This window comes from Pogona vitticeps, chromosome 1 (assembly GCF_051106095.1).
Source record: "Pogona vitticeps strain Pit_001003342236 chromosome 1, PviZW2.1, whole genome shotgun sequence".
In the NCBI taxonomy this organism is placed as follows: domain Eukaryota; kingdom Metazoa; phylum Chordata; class Lepidosauria; order Squamata; family Agamidae; genus Pogona; species Pogona vitticeps.
The window spans coordinates 294,178,455-294,191,046 of NC_135783.1; the positions used below are offsets into that span (position 1 = coordinate 294,178,455).

General features: G+C 38.9%; 1 protein-coding gene and 1 pseudogene across 48 annotated transcripts in view; both read left to right on the forward strand.

Moving 5' to 3' along the window:
* GPHN (gephyrin) overlaps positions 1 to 12,592 on the forward strand; it is a 454,199-nt gene that overhangs the window by 49,819 nt on the left and 391,788 nt on the right. The gene's annotated exons all lie outside the window — the stretch shown is intronic.
* LOC140703464 (U1 spliceosomal RNA) lies at positions 12,299 to 12,451 on the forward strand (annotated as a pseudogene).

The window sequence follows — 12,592 nt, forward strand, 5'->3', positions numbered from 1 at the left end:
GGCCGTATGGAGGATTTTCGCATAACGGTGAGTTTTTAGCCCATAGGAACGCATTAAACGTGTTTTAATGCATTCCTATGGGCTTTTTTGTTCCGTATAGCGACGAATCCACATAGCAACGATTTTTCCGGAATGGATTATCGTCTCTATGCGGGGCACCGCTGTACTGCAAAGCATGGCTGCAATCACCATCTTCTGGATAAAACCCAATAGGTAATAATTGCCATGCAGTGAGTGCATCATCAGTTACAGTATTTTCTCTATTGCATGCTCTACTATAACTAAGGTGCCAGTTAATACCAGAAGGCAGGTGGCTGCTTCTGATTAATTTTCTTATAAGACAATTTGCATGGGGAAAAGCTTTAATGTCATACTCTATAGTCTCAGAATGATAACACATAATGCAGGTTGTATACTTTTCACGGTTTACATTTTCGAATAACTTGGCATGGTTCCTCTATTCATATTGTTCTTAATTATGACTGAACCTGTTGTGCTCATAGCTGACTTTTTTTTCCAAATCCAAATGAAATTCATTCAGACCTTATTAAAGAAAGGGATATGGAACACATTTCAGACTGATGGCCCAATTCTTTTTCAGATAATTCTGGAGAACAAGCTTCATTTCAGTGGTGAGTGAGGCCAGAATCAAAACATTAGCATACAGTATTTTAGTTTAAAATTCTTACTTCCAGTAAAGTAACCTAAGGAGAGTGGGAAAATCCAGTGAAAAGCTGGGAAAGCACTAAATGATATTATGAGGTATATCTATATGGAGAACTCTGTTGGTGCTTGATTTGGCCCCAGTACCTGAGGTTCCTTACTCTTGTAGATACTGACTTCAACCTTTTTCAGGGCTTTTATGACATTCTGTTTAGAGATGGGAATAAACCACCAAACTGATGGTTTGTGCTGGTTCATTTTTCAGCTGAACAGATGTTTGGTGCTTCCACTTCTGTCTCTTCCAGTGGGTGCAGACTCAGAGGCAGCACATGACTTTCCTGCCCTAGCTCTTCCAAGCGTGCCTCTGAGTGGGTGCCAACCAGTTGAGGCAGCGCTGGAAAGTGGTGAATACTTGTTAGGCTGAAAAATGAACTGGCATGAACCACAGATTTGGTGGTTTGTATCCATCTCTAACCTGATAAAAGTACAGTTGTATTACAAGTTGCTTTTTGTACCTACTACAGACCTTTCAAATCTTGGGATAGGTGCATTTTCTGGATCTAGATCTGGAGAGCCAGAAGATGCAGTTGAGGGAGAAGCTTGTGAAAGTTTTTGATTTAGAAGAAGTAGCTGTGTTAGTGTTAGTTTTTGTAAACGTATCAAGCAAAAACAAATAAAAAGGACAAAAATGTGGCATCTTAAAGATGTTTATATTTTAACACGAGCTTTTATGAATAAAATTGATGTCCTGAGACATAATATGACAGTTTTGTATACATTTATACATGGCATCAGAATACAGAGACAGTAGTTGGTTTGTTCGAAAGTTGCAATTTAAGTGAGTCAGTGAGGTATTTCACAACAGTCTTCTTTTTGATTCTTCAGTATGACCCAACAATGTGATGTGGCTACAAAAAGCCAAATGCTATTTTAGGCTGCATTAACCGAAGTATAGTCTCCAAATTCAGTGAGGTACTAGCTCCCCTCTATTCGGCACTGGTTAGGCCTTATCTTGAGTACTATGTCCAGTTCTGGACACCGCACTTTAAGAAGGCTGCCATCAATTTGGAACAAGTTCAGAGAAGGGCAACAAGAATGATCATGGGGCTAGTAACTAAGCCCTCTGAGAAAAAAATTGAAGAACTGGGCATGTGTAGCCTTGAGAAAAGAAGACTGAGGGGAGATGTGATAGCACTTTTCAAATACTCGAAAGGCTGTCATACAGAGGAGGGGCCAGATCTGTTTTTGATCATCCCAGAGTGCAGGATACGCAACAATGGACTCAAGTCACAGGAAGCCAGATTTCATTTGAATATCAGGAAAAAACATCCTGACTGTTAGAGCATTATGGTAATGGAACTAATTACCCTGAGAAGTGATGAGTCCTCCAACACTGGAGGCATTCAAGAAGAATTTAGACAATCGTCTGGCAGATATCCTTTGATTTGTATTCCTTCATTGAGCAGGGGGTTGGACTCGATGGCCTTATAGACCCCTTACAACTTCATGATTCTATTATATTGAGATCTTTTCATTATAAAGAAGTGTAGGAACCCGTGGCATAGAATAAGAATAGGAGAAACAACATTATGCTTTATTATACTATGGAGACTGTTATTTTCACAGTCTGTTGTGTGTTAATAGTTACATGAGTTTGAGGGGTTTGTCTGTAACTGAGTATAGGTCTGCCCTCAAGGACTTGGGAGAGTGAAGTGTTCTTATCAGTAAAGGGCTGGAGTTCACTTACGGTATGTTTCAGTGCTCTTTTTTTGTGGCCTGAAAGCAACAACTAGTGGTGTCCGATCATTTTCTCTTCTGGATCTGTCAAGAGGAAGTTAGATCTAGTAGAGTAATATTTCTGATTCTATACGAATTATTCCTAAATGGGTGGGTGGAGCTCAAGACTGTAAGAATTTTATAAATTATTTTTTAATCAAATTAAACTTTTTAAAAATTCAAATTTTATTCAGTGTTTGACAGAAACAGTCTAGTAGACGTTGTCTAGAGGGACGGGGTAAAAATTAAATAAATAAATAAATAAATAAATAAATAAATAAATAAATAAATAAATAAATAATAGGTCACTTTCTATAGCCGCTTAGCCACACTACTGGTTTTTTTTAGCTGGAGAAGAGGTGATGGAGCCTAACAGAAACTGTGTTACTCTAAGACACTTCAAGTTGCTCCATTCTAGCATTGTTTCCAGGGAGTTTAAAAATACAGAAGGTTAGGCACTTAGAACATACACCCGCCTTGCAAGGTATAACTGCAGCCACTTACAAACACCAAAATCCCAATACAGTGGTGCCTCGCAGAACGAGCGCCCCGTAGAGCGATGAATTCACTCTACGGTGACGCTTTTGCGATCGCTAATGCGATCGCAGAGCGATGCCCCCAATGGGCGAAAATTGCAGAGCGAAGGTTGGTAAGCGGTTCGCTTACTGACCTTCACTTTGCAACCCGCCGATCAGCTGTTCCGCGGCTTCAAAATGGCCGCCGGAACAGCCGAAAGGGCCGGGTGCAGCGTTTTTGCGCCCTTGGTAAGCAAGGGGAGGGTGCGAAAACGCTGCCGGAACAGCCGAAATGGCTGCGTGCAGCATTTTCCTGCCCTCCGCTCGCTTACCAAGGGCACGAAAACGCTGCGGCCGGCCATTTCGGCTGTTCCGGCGGCCATTTTGGACCCGCCAGACAGCTGATCGCAGCCATTTTCGCGCCCTCGTTCAGCGAGGGGAGGGCGCGAAAATGGCTGCCGGCCATAGAGGGACATCGCTGTACGGTGAGTAAATCAGCCGATTGGAACGCATTAAACTAAGTTTAATGCATTCCAATGGCTTTTTTCTTTCCGTACAGCGATGTTTCACACAGTGAGGGTACCACTGTGTGAGGTACCACTGTAGCTTGGTCAAGGCAAAACCTGGTTTTAGTATCACAATCCTCAAAGCCAAAGGAAGTCATACCAGAAAACAACAAAGGCTAAATGTGGGTACCTAAAACTCATACATTAGCTGTCTTGGGTCCCTTTATGGAGAAAGGTGGGTAAAAATACTTCAGGTAAATAAAATAGCAAAGAGGTTGCTTTGATCTAGGACCTACAGAGTTTATTCTTTCTTGGTACAACTTCTTAAAATAGCACATGAGCAAGAGCCCCCTCCTTTGAGGCAAGTTAATTTCTCTAACTTGGTGGTTCCGAGCCTGGGTACCCAGATGTTCTTCGATGATAGTGGTGAAGGCTTCTGAGAGTTTTAGTGAAAGTGAGAAACTCCAATAATACAATAAAACTAAGAGATGTAGATTATTTAGATAGTTCTTTTTTATCTATTTTTAAGGAGAATTATGTTTCGTGATTAACATAACAACTCAGCCAACTAGAACATTTTGCTAAAAGCTCATATGATTTTGTTTAATCTGGCCTAAATCCATTTGTTCAACCCAGCTAGAGAGAACCATTGAATCAGTTGAATTTACATAAATGTTGATTAATTGCCCCAAGTTCTCATTAATTACATCTAATTGAGATTAACAACTGAATTGAGGCCTGACTTTACTAACTATGAAAGTAAGAATATTAATACAACCAAAGGTAATTACTACCTTTCAAGTGCTTTTGGAAAAGTCGAAAAAATTAGAAAGATGTAAAGAAATTGCAACTCAATCTGCATGTCTCATTCATGTTATTACCACCTGTATAATATTTATTTTATTTTATTTTACTTAAGATATTTTTACCCCACATTTTTCTTAACAAAGACCTAGGGTGGCTTACAACATTAAAAAACTATAAAAAGGCTCAAACAAATACAGTACTAAAAGATGGTAAACAAAAGCAACACAAAAAACACATTCAAAACAGTAAGGCACAACAATCCATTTTAAAACCATGCTTAGGTAGCCAGTCACTAATGGAAAGCTTGTCTGAAGGGAAAAGTCTTCACCTGCTTGCGGAAAGAAGACAAAGATGGCTCCGACCATGTTATGGACCTGCTGAAGTTTCCCGACACCACAGTCTTATCTGGATTAAGTTTCAGTTTATTCAACCTAATAATTACTGACACCAGACACTAGAGCCGAAACGGCTTCTTCTGATTTATATTGCAAGGAGAGATAGAGTTTGGTGTCATGTGCATATTAGTGACACCAAACCTCAAAACTCCAGACAACCCCTGCCACTGGTTTCATATAGATGTTAAATAACGTAGGACATGAAACAGAACCCTGAGGGATCCTGCAGACCAGCAGCCAGGGTATTGAACAGGAGTTCCCTAGCACCACCTTCTTAGGTCTCTCCTTCAGGAAGGACCAGGAACCACTGTAAAACAGTACCTCCAAGTCCCATCCCAGAGAGACAGGCCAGAAGGATGCCATGGTCAGTGGTACTGAAAGCTGCTGCGAGGTCCACCAAAACCAACAGTTACACACTCCCCCTGTACAGTTCCTGGCACAGGTCATCCACCAAGGTGTCTTTAGCAGTCTCTATCCATATCCAGGCCTGAAGCCAGATTGAAAGAGATCTAGATCATTCATCTTATCCAGGAATCTGAGAAGCTACAACCTGCTCCAGCACAGTGCTGAACAACATAATATTGGAGATTACTCAGTAATTTATTCAGTAAAATACCATTTTATTCCATTGTGATAACTTTCCTACTTTTTAATGTGGAGTTGATCATAGGTTCTCAAAGGCTGTATTCAGTGTGTATTCTGGTAAATTCTAGCTGCTGAGAAGGCTTTGAGTATACCTCAGAGGCTCTGTGTTCACAATCTAGGGTTAACCTTGCTAAGTATGAAGAATCACCAAAGATTTGATCAGCTGGTGACAAACTGATCCTTAGCAGAATGATGTGAGCATTGGTGGAGGACTTGATGAAATCAGAGCTAATCAAAGTTTAATTATTTGAAGAATTATCTTAAAATTATGTTGAATGTCACAGCTGTAAATAAAAATGAGAAAATGGCTCTATGGTTAGATGTTTTTCTACCAAGTACCGTATTTTTCGCACCATAAGACTCACTCCCCCCCCCCACAAAACAGGGGGGTGGAAAGTCTGTGCGTCTTATAGAGCGAAGAAAACATTATATTTTCCTGTTTTCTTCTCCTAAAAATTGGTGTGTCTTATGGAAAGGTGCGTCTTATGGAGCGAAAAATACGGTATATGTTTATAAAATTACCTCCAAAATGTTATCAGGGAAATCTGTCACCTTTTAAAGTAATAGTACTTGAACTGAGCAACCTGGTTTCTGGAGGCAGCTCTGTATATTCAGACACTTTAAGCATATATGGTGCAGGCTAAATCAACTTCAGATCAGTATTTCCCAGTAAATTAGAAATTTAGACAAGCCATGAGAGAAAATATTTGCCGTTTATTTGAGTTGTTCCATTAGTTTTGTGAAATACCTATAGCAGACAGTGTTCAAGCAATGGACAATAGTGTACAAGGCATCTTGTGCACAGAAATCAATCTGTTCATTTCCAGCTTCTGTTTGCTTAATAATGTGTTATGCATTATGAGATGTACCACAATCTCATGTCTCCTTGTTTTATGAGAGACATGAGATTCTTGTACATTAGTGAAGTGCGTTAATTGTGGTACCTAACTAGCTATGGAATTACTTATGGCCAGATAAGATATCCTGTGAAAAAAAGTGGAAAAATATAAAATGTGTGCTCATTTGAATTTTTTTTTTTACTGGAACTTGAGGGACATGGGTTCATCTTCCTACTTGACCATGAAAGTTACTAGGTGATCCTGGGCCAGTTATAGTTTTTTGGTCTGACCTGCCTTGCAGGGTTATTGTGAGGATAAAGTGGGGAGGAAGAGAGCCATACATGTTGTCTTAAGTTGATTAAAAAACAGTAGGAAGTAAAGACAGTAGAAATGAAGAAGGAAAACAGTCTGTGCCTTGTGCACACTCTGAAGGCAAGGATGGGCAATATATTTTTAGGCCACTAAAAATCACAAATACAAGTTAGCTTTCAACACTATGACCAACATTTTCAGCATTAGGTTGGGTGCCACGAAGCTGTGGATAGTGCAGAAGAAACGTATAAGTTCCAAAAATAATGGCTAGAAACCTGTTGCAAGGTCGTTTGCTAAAAGCAAGTTTCAAAATGGAGGCTGCAGACTCACATCAGCGATGTAGGTTTCAAATTTCCTTCCTTTGATGGTGTGGATTAGAATCTTCCAATCTTGTTAGACAAAATGTTGCCTTTGTCTAATAATCATTGTTATACAAAAGGTTAGTGGGAACCCAAGTCCCAGAACTGTACGCAGCATCCCAGTGTAGTCACTGAATAAAGACGTTGGTCAGAAAGCAGTTGAAACTTGTGGAGTATAAATCAGCAAATCACACAAGTGGTGTGCCCCATCATGACTTTGGATGTTCTCAGGTCATGCTGTCTGTCATGCATCTGTTGTGTGCCTAGATGTCTAATGGAGTGCTGGCAAAGTATAAAAAATAAAATAAAACCCAGAACACCCTTGCTTGTGTGGTATTTCATGATAGAATTCTAATCTTTTATGCATATCTTAACAGCCCTCAGTGAGTAGTTTTATACTAATTGCTTATTAGCTCCACTTTTGCGTTGAGCTATCTCCACGACCCCAATATCTTATTCTTGTATGGCAACTGGCAACTCAAAGCCCTCAACTTATATACAATCATTTCCCCCCTTATGCATCAGTTCCGTTTATTCATATTTAATTGTGTTTGCTGTTCCGGTGCTTGTTCCTCCATTTTGGAGGGAGCCTTCTGAAATTCTTCTTTCTCCTTCCTTTTTTAATCACCCTAAATAATTTGATGTTATCCACAAATATGGCCATCTCACTGCTTACCCTTCACTTCTGATGATCTATTAACATATTGAAAAATACTCATCTCAACACAGATCCTTAGACAATTTCACTGTTTATCTGTTTCTGATGTGAGTACTGATTTATTTCAGCTTTCTGCTACTGTTTAACTAATTCCTAATTCGTAAGAGAGTCTCTCCACCTGTTCTGTCATTGCTATGTTTGCTTAGGAACCTTTGCTGAGGAGTTTTATAAAATAAACTCTATCCACCTGATCATCCCATCCACATGTAAATTAAACCTGATGGCATTTGTAGCCTTAGGCGTAAATCTGGATTTCATCTTTTTATATAGCAGTCGTGGCTTCAAGAATTGTGTGATCCGTTTCTTCTGTAAAAGAATAACTGTTTTACCAAAATATCCTATGTTTCATATCTGTATAGAACAAACTTAGTTTAGTTAGGTTTTTATAAAAATAAGTATAGAGTTCTGTTTTTTTCACTTATTATTTACTAGTAGATTTTTGTTTTCCCAGAGTGGTTACAATTCTTTCTTGCTCTTATAATAACAGAAAGTGCTTTCTTTTGTCCGCTGCAAACCATTTTTAGTAACAGTGACTATTTGCATGAATTTCAAATCCTGTCTAGGTGTTTGCACTGAATGGAATGGCAAGGATGCTATTATCAGAGTTTTGGTAATTTACTTTATTGTGGCCAATGACCAATGTTCTTAGCAAATACATGACATCAGATGTATAGTCTGCAGTGTAGCATGCTATCAAATAGAATGTCAATTTAATAAGGAAATTGCTAGCAAGTGTATCACCCTGTATGCCATAAAATATTGAAGTATAAATGATTAAATTGTTAAAATAAAATCCCTGGTGGATTTTATTTGGAGCAGCATTAAGTTTTGCAACATTGGCCCAGAGTGGCCGTGACTGCCAGATGGGCGGCATATAAATAAACAAACAAACAAACAAACAAACAAACAAATAAATATTGAGATAAATGGCTGTGTTAAGATCTAAAAGAAATACAGGAATATAGAATACATTGGATTTTCTTGGGGATTTTTATAAAATAACTTCAACACACATTTTTCATATATTAAAGTAAAAAAGATAATTTATAATACATGGAATCAATCTCTCCAGAATTGCAGGGACATCGGCGTTGACAGTAAGAAAATTTTTTAAAATGTCCCTTCCAAAACTGCAGCTGGAAGAATATTTAGACAGGCCAACGGGAAAGCTTTATGATGATCAGAGCTTTAGTAAAGCTAGCTTAAAAGTGACTTTGCTGTGATCAGATATCAATGCAAGTCTTTGAAGAAATGTTCTAAAATATGTGAACTAAAATATGATGAGTCAAAATATCTATATTGAAAGGTCTGAGTACTTAGCAAACCTAGCGGTACTGTAAGAATGCTTTTATTTTTGTCCTGCTTTAGGTATCTCACCACATTTCTGTCAAGTAATGGATATATTTTTAGTAATAAATTATTTTGTCTTTAGATGATTCACCTAATCTAATGTAGTGGTATTATGGCATCTAAAGTCCGATTTTGCAAGTGACTGTTAATAAATAATCAAGATTTTCTGCATCTCTTATAACCAAAAAACTATACACTCATTATACATCTTTGATACAAGCTCCTTTGTTAAAGTAGTAGAGTAATGCAATTCTAGTTAATGTTATGTCAGACTTTTCCAAGTTCATGGAAGAAATGTAAATGAAAGCAGGAAGACAAATCTGAATAGGTATGGTTCTTCAAAAGATTTCAAAGTTTTTTCTCCTAAAACCACTTTCCAATTGTTTAGATAATTTAGTACAAATGCTCTACTTATGCTTTGGATCTCTGAAAGGCAGATATTCATCATCTTTAGGTGTTTCCCTTCTCAGATTGTAGAGATCTTCTTATAAGCATGTACTGTTTCCTGATAAGGGGACCTTTTAGGAAATACTTGCTGAACCAGGATTTAACATATAGTACATGCCAGAATCTTGTTAGTTACGCATACCAGTGTTGCCTACATAGACTTGTTAACCTGTGGCAATTCACCAACTGGTGTAGAAACATAATAGAATCCTGTACATATTTTCTTACATTTTGTTTGGAAAGGGATGGCTTGGCATGAACAAACACTTAGGATAGTTGAGATTTAAACTCAAGTGTTAAGTTGTACTGGTTGAAGAATGAAACACTTCAGATAAAGCCAAAGGCTACTATGAAGTAGTTCCAGCAGGTAATGTTGCCACTTCTTGAAGAAGCAAAAATTAGGCCAAATTTATATTGTATTTTGGAGCCTCCCTTCAAAAATTTGGTCCTGATCATGTTAATGCCACAGCTAATTAGAACTGAATAACTGAGGGAGTTAAACTGATAACAAGGAGCTACACTGCTATTAAATGAATGACTCTGCCCTGCTTAAGTTCTAAATTTTTCTTAAAATGTCCAAATTGAATAAATAAGCTCCCATTTTGACTTGTTTTATTTCTTCCTATGCTTACTAATATGTAGACGTATGTATGGATATTGATAGAAATGCAGTATGGGTAGGTATTTGTGCCCAAATACATTACAAGCAGAAAAAAAAGCTGTAGCAACATGCATAAGTGGTCTGAACAAAATTGAAAGTTGAGTGATGGTTCACGAATACATTGGTGCTGTTCTGTAAGAATAAGGTAATTTAAAATTCTGGCATCTTGAGGGGAACAGTAGATGGCAAGGCATTTCCAGCTGAGTATGAGTTGAAAATACCGTATTTTTCGCTCCATAAGACGCACCTCCAAATAAGACGCACCTCATTTTTAGGAGAGGAAAACCGGAAAAAAATATTCTGGCAAATTCATAAGGCAGTAGCAATAGATAGATGTTGTCACATCAATTACCTCAAACTTCTTGCAGTGTACAACACAGTGAGAGCTTTTGAACAATTTGTAGTTGGCAAAGTTATTCCAATAGCCACAGACAACAACACTACAATGCTTTATATCAACCACCAAGGAGGAACAAAATCCATGTCTTTCTTGCTACTAACAGTACAGTTTTGGGACTGGTGTATTCTCAAGCATGTCATTTCACAAGTCATACATGTACCAGAAGTGGAGAATCATGAAGCAGACTTCTACAGCAGGATGACACACAATGAGTGGGAATTACAGTACCATCTCAAGTTTTAACACTTATAATGAATTGTTATTGCACTGAAAGAGATGAATAAACAGATTGTTGCTGGGTAGTCAATAAGAGCTATGATGAAGAAATCACCACCAGCACAGGTGTAAGCAAACAGCAAAGCATGCCTCACTTCCACTCCCTCCCTTCCTTCCTTCCTTACAGCAATAAAGTTTTTTCTCTCTCCATCATTCAGTTCTTTACTTTGCAGCATGCAGCATGTCCACAGAAAGTGTGCTTACTTTTATCAGCTTTTTGCAGCTGATCCTCCTGTTTCCTCCACTCTCTAATCATTTTTTCAGATGAGGAGGCCCAAAATGTCTCTGCACTGTTCACTGTTTCCATACTCCTTAGCATATTTTACTACCTCTAGTTTAAAAGGAATGCTATATGCTAGCCTTTTCTGTTTTGCACTGGTAGAATGAGTTCCCATACTCTGCAAGAAAAATGTGCCCCTTATTCATCACCACATATACTGCTTCCTTTTACAAATATAATCTCAAAGCAGCACAGAATCATAGAATAATGGAGTTGGAAGGGGCCTATAAGGCCATCAATTCCAACCCCTGGTTCAATGCAGGAATCCAAATCAGAGCAGATCTGACAGATGGTTGTCCAGTTTTAGAGACTACAATAGGATAAAATACAGTAGCTGGGAATCACAATGAAAAGATAAAATCTACCAGCAATATTGTAGAACAACAATGATTAAGAAAAACCAATAAAAACAGGGGGAGCGACACCATGCAGCTTTTGTTAACACAAAAATACTACTAAAATTTCTATTTCCAGTTGTGTGTGTGTACATGTGAAATGCTATTTATGAAATGTTGGGTTCTTAAACCAATTTTCAAGATTTCAAAGCTTTACTTGAACATATTCTGTGATTCAGATCTGCCCTCTGCAATTCAAATTGCCTTGCTCCATAAAAACTGGACTCAGCTAATGTGGCAAGCTAATACACCAAATAAAACCTGTAGCCCTAGTGGTAATATATTAAGGAAAGGAGTGTTAGGTCCCTTTTTGGTTTCCCTTTTGAACTTTATTCTGCATGTACTCAGTGCCTTTTTAATCATTCTGCGCTTCAGGATGAAATTTGGCTAACAATACACATTAGCCTCCCCCCCCCCCGTCCCTTAATGTTTTAAATATCTGCAAAATTACTTCTATTTAGGCCTAATTTATGATGAGGTGATGCAGCTTCCTGCAAAGCTCTGAACTACAGAGAGCTATTCCAGCAGGCTCTCAGTAGTAACTTTATCGTCCACTCACCATTCTCAGGCCTGTTTAAGTTATTGCCAATTTTAGAAGCTTTTGTTTCTGTCCTCTCTCCCTCTCCCTCTCTCTCTCTGCTTCTCAAAATGTCTGGCTAGTCACATGGTCTAACTTCTCTGCAGAAGGTGAAGGGAAAGAGACTCCTCCTTCCTGCTTTGCTTCTCCAATAGAGAAGCCTACTGGGTGATGCAAGCAGGCAGATATGCTGATATCTGTGCACTGGAGGATTGTGGGAGGTCCTGTGGGGCACCCCAAAACACTGAGTAGCTCTCCTGGCCTCTTTCAGGACTGGGGCTGTGCAGCACTGTTCTGATCAGGAGGTACAGCCGGCGGTCACCATGCCTTTGGGGGATAGTGCACACAAAGGGCCAGGAGGCTTAGGGGCCATTCAAACTCAGACCTGGCAGGGGAGATACCATTGTTGTAAAAGTGGTTTTCCCAGGGTAAGGCTCGTCTATTGCACTTCGGATGAGCTGACCCCTGTGATTTCCCCAAATGTGGGAAAATCAACTGCCTAAGTGGGAGATTGTGTTTGTAGTTTCCCTTGGTCTTTCTAGAACCACTCTTTGGTCCTTTGCTATTTTCACTGCTTGCTGCCATAGGCCTGTTTGCCTTGCTGGTTTTCCAGGTGGGCTGCAGGAGGCAGATCCTAGAAAGCTAGCAGTGCAGAATGGTGAGGTCCAAAC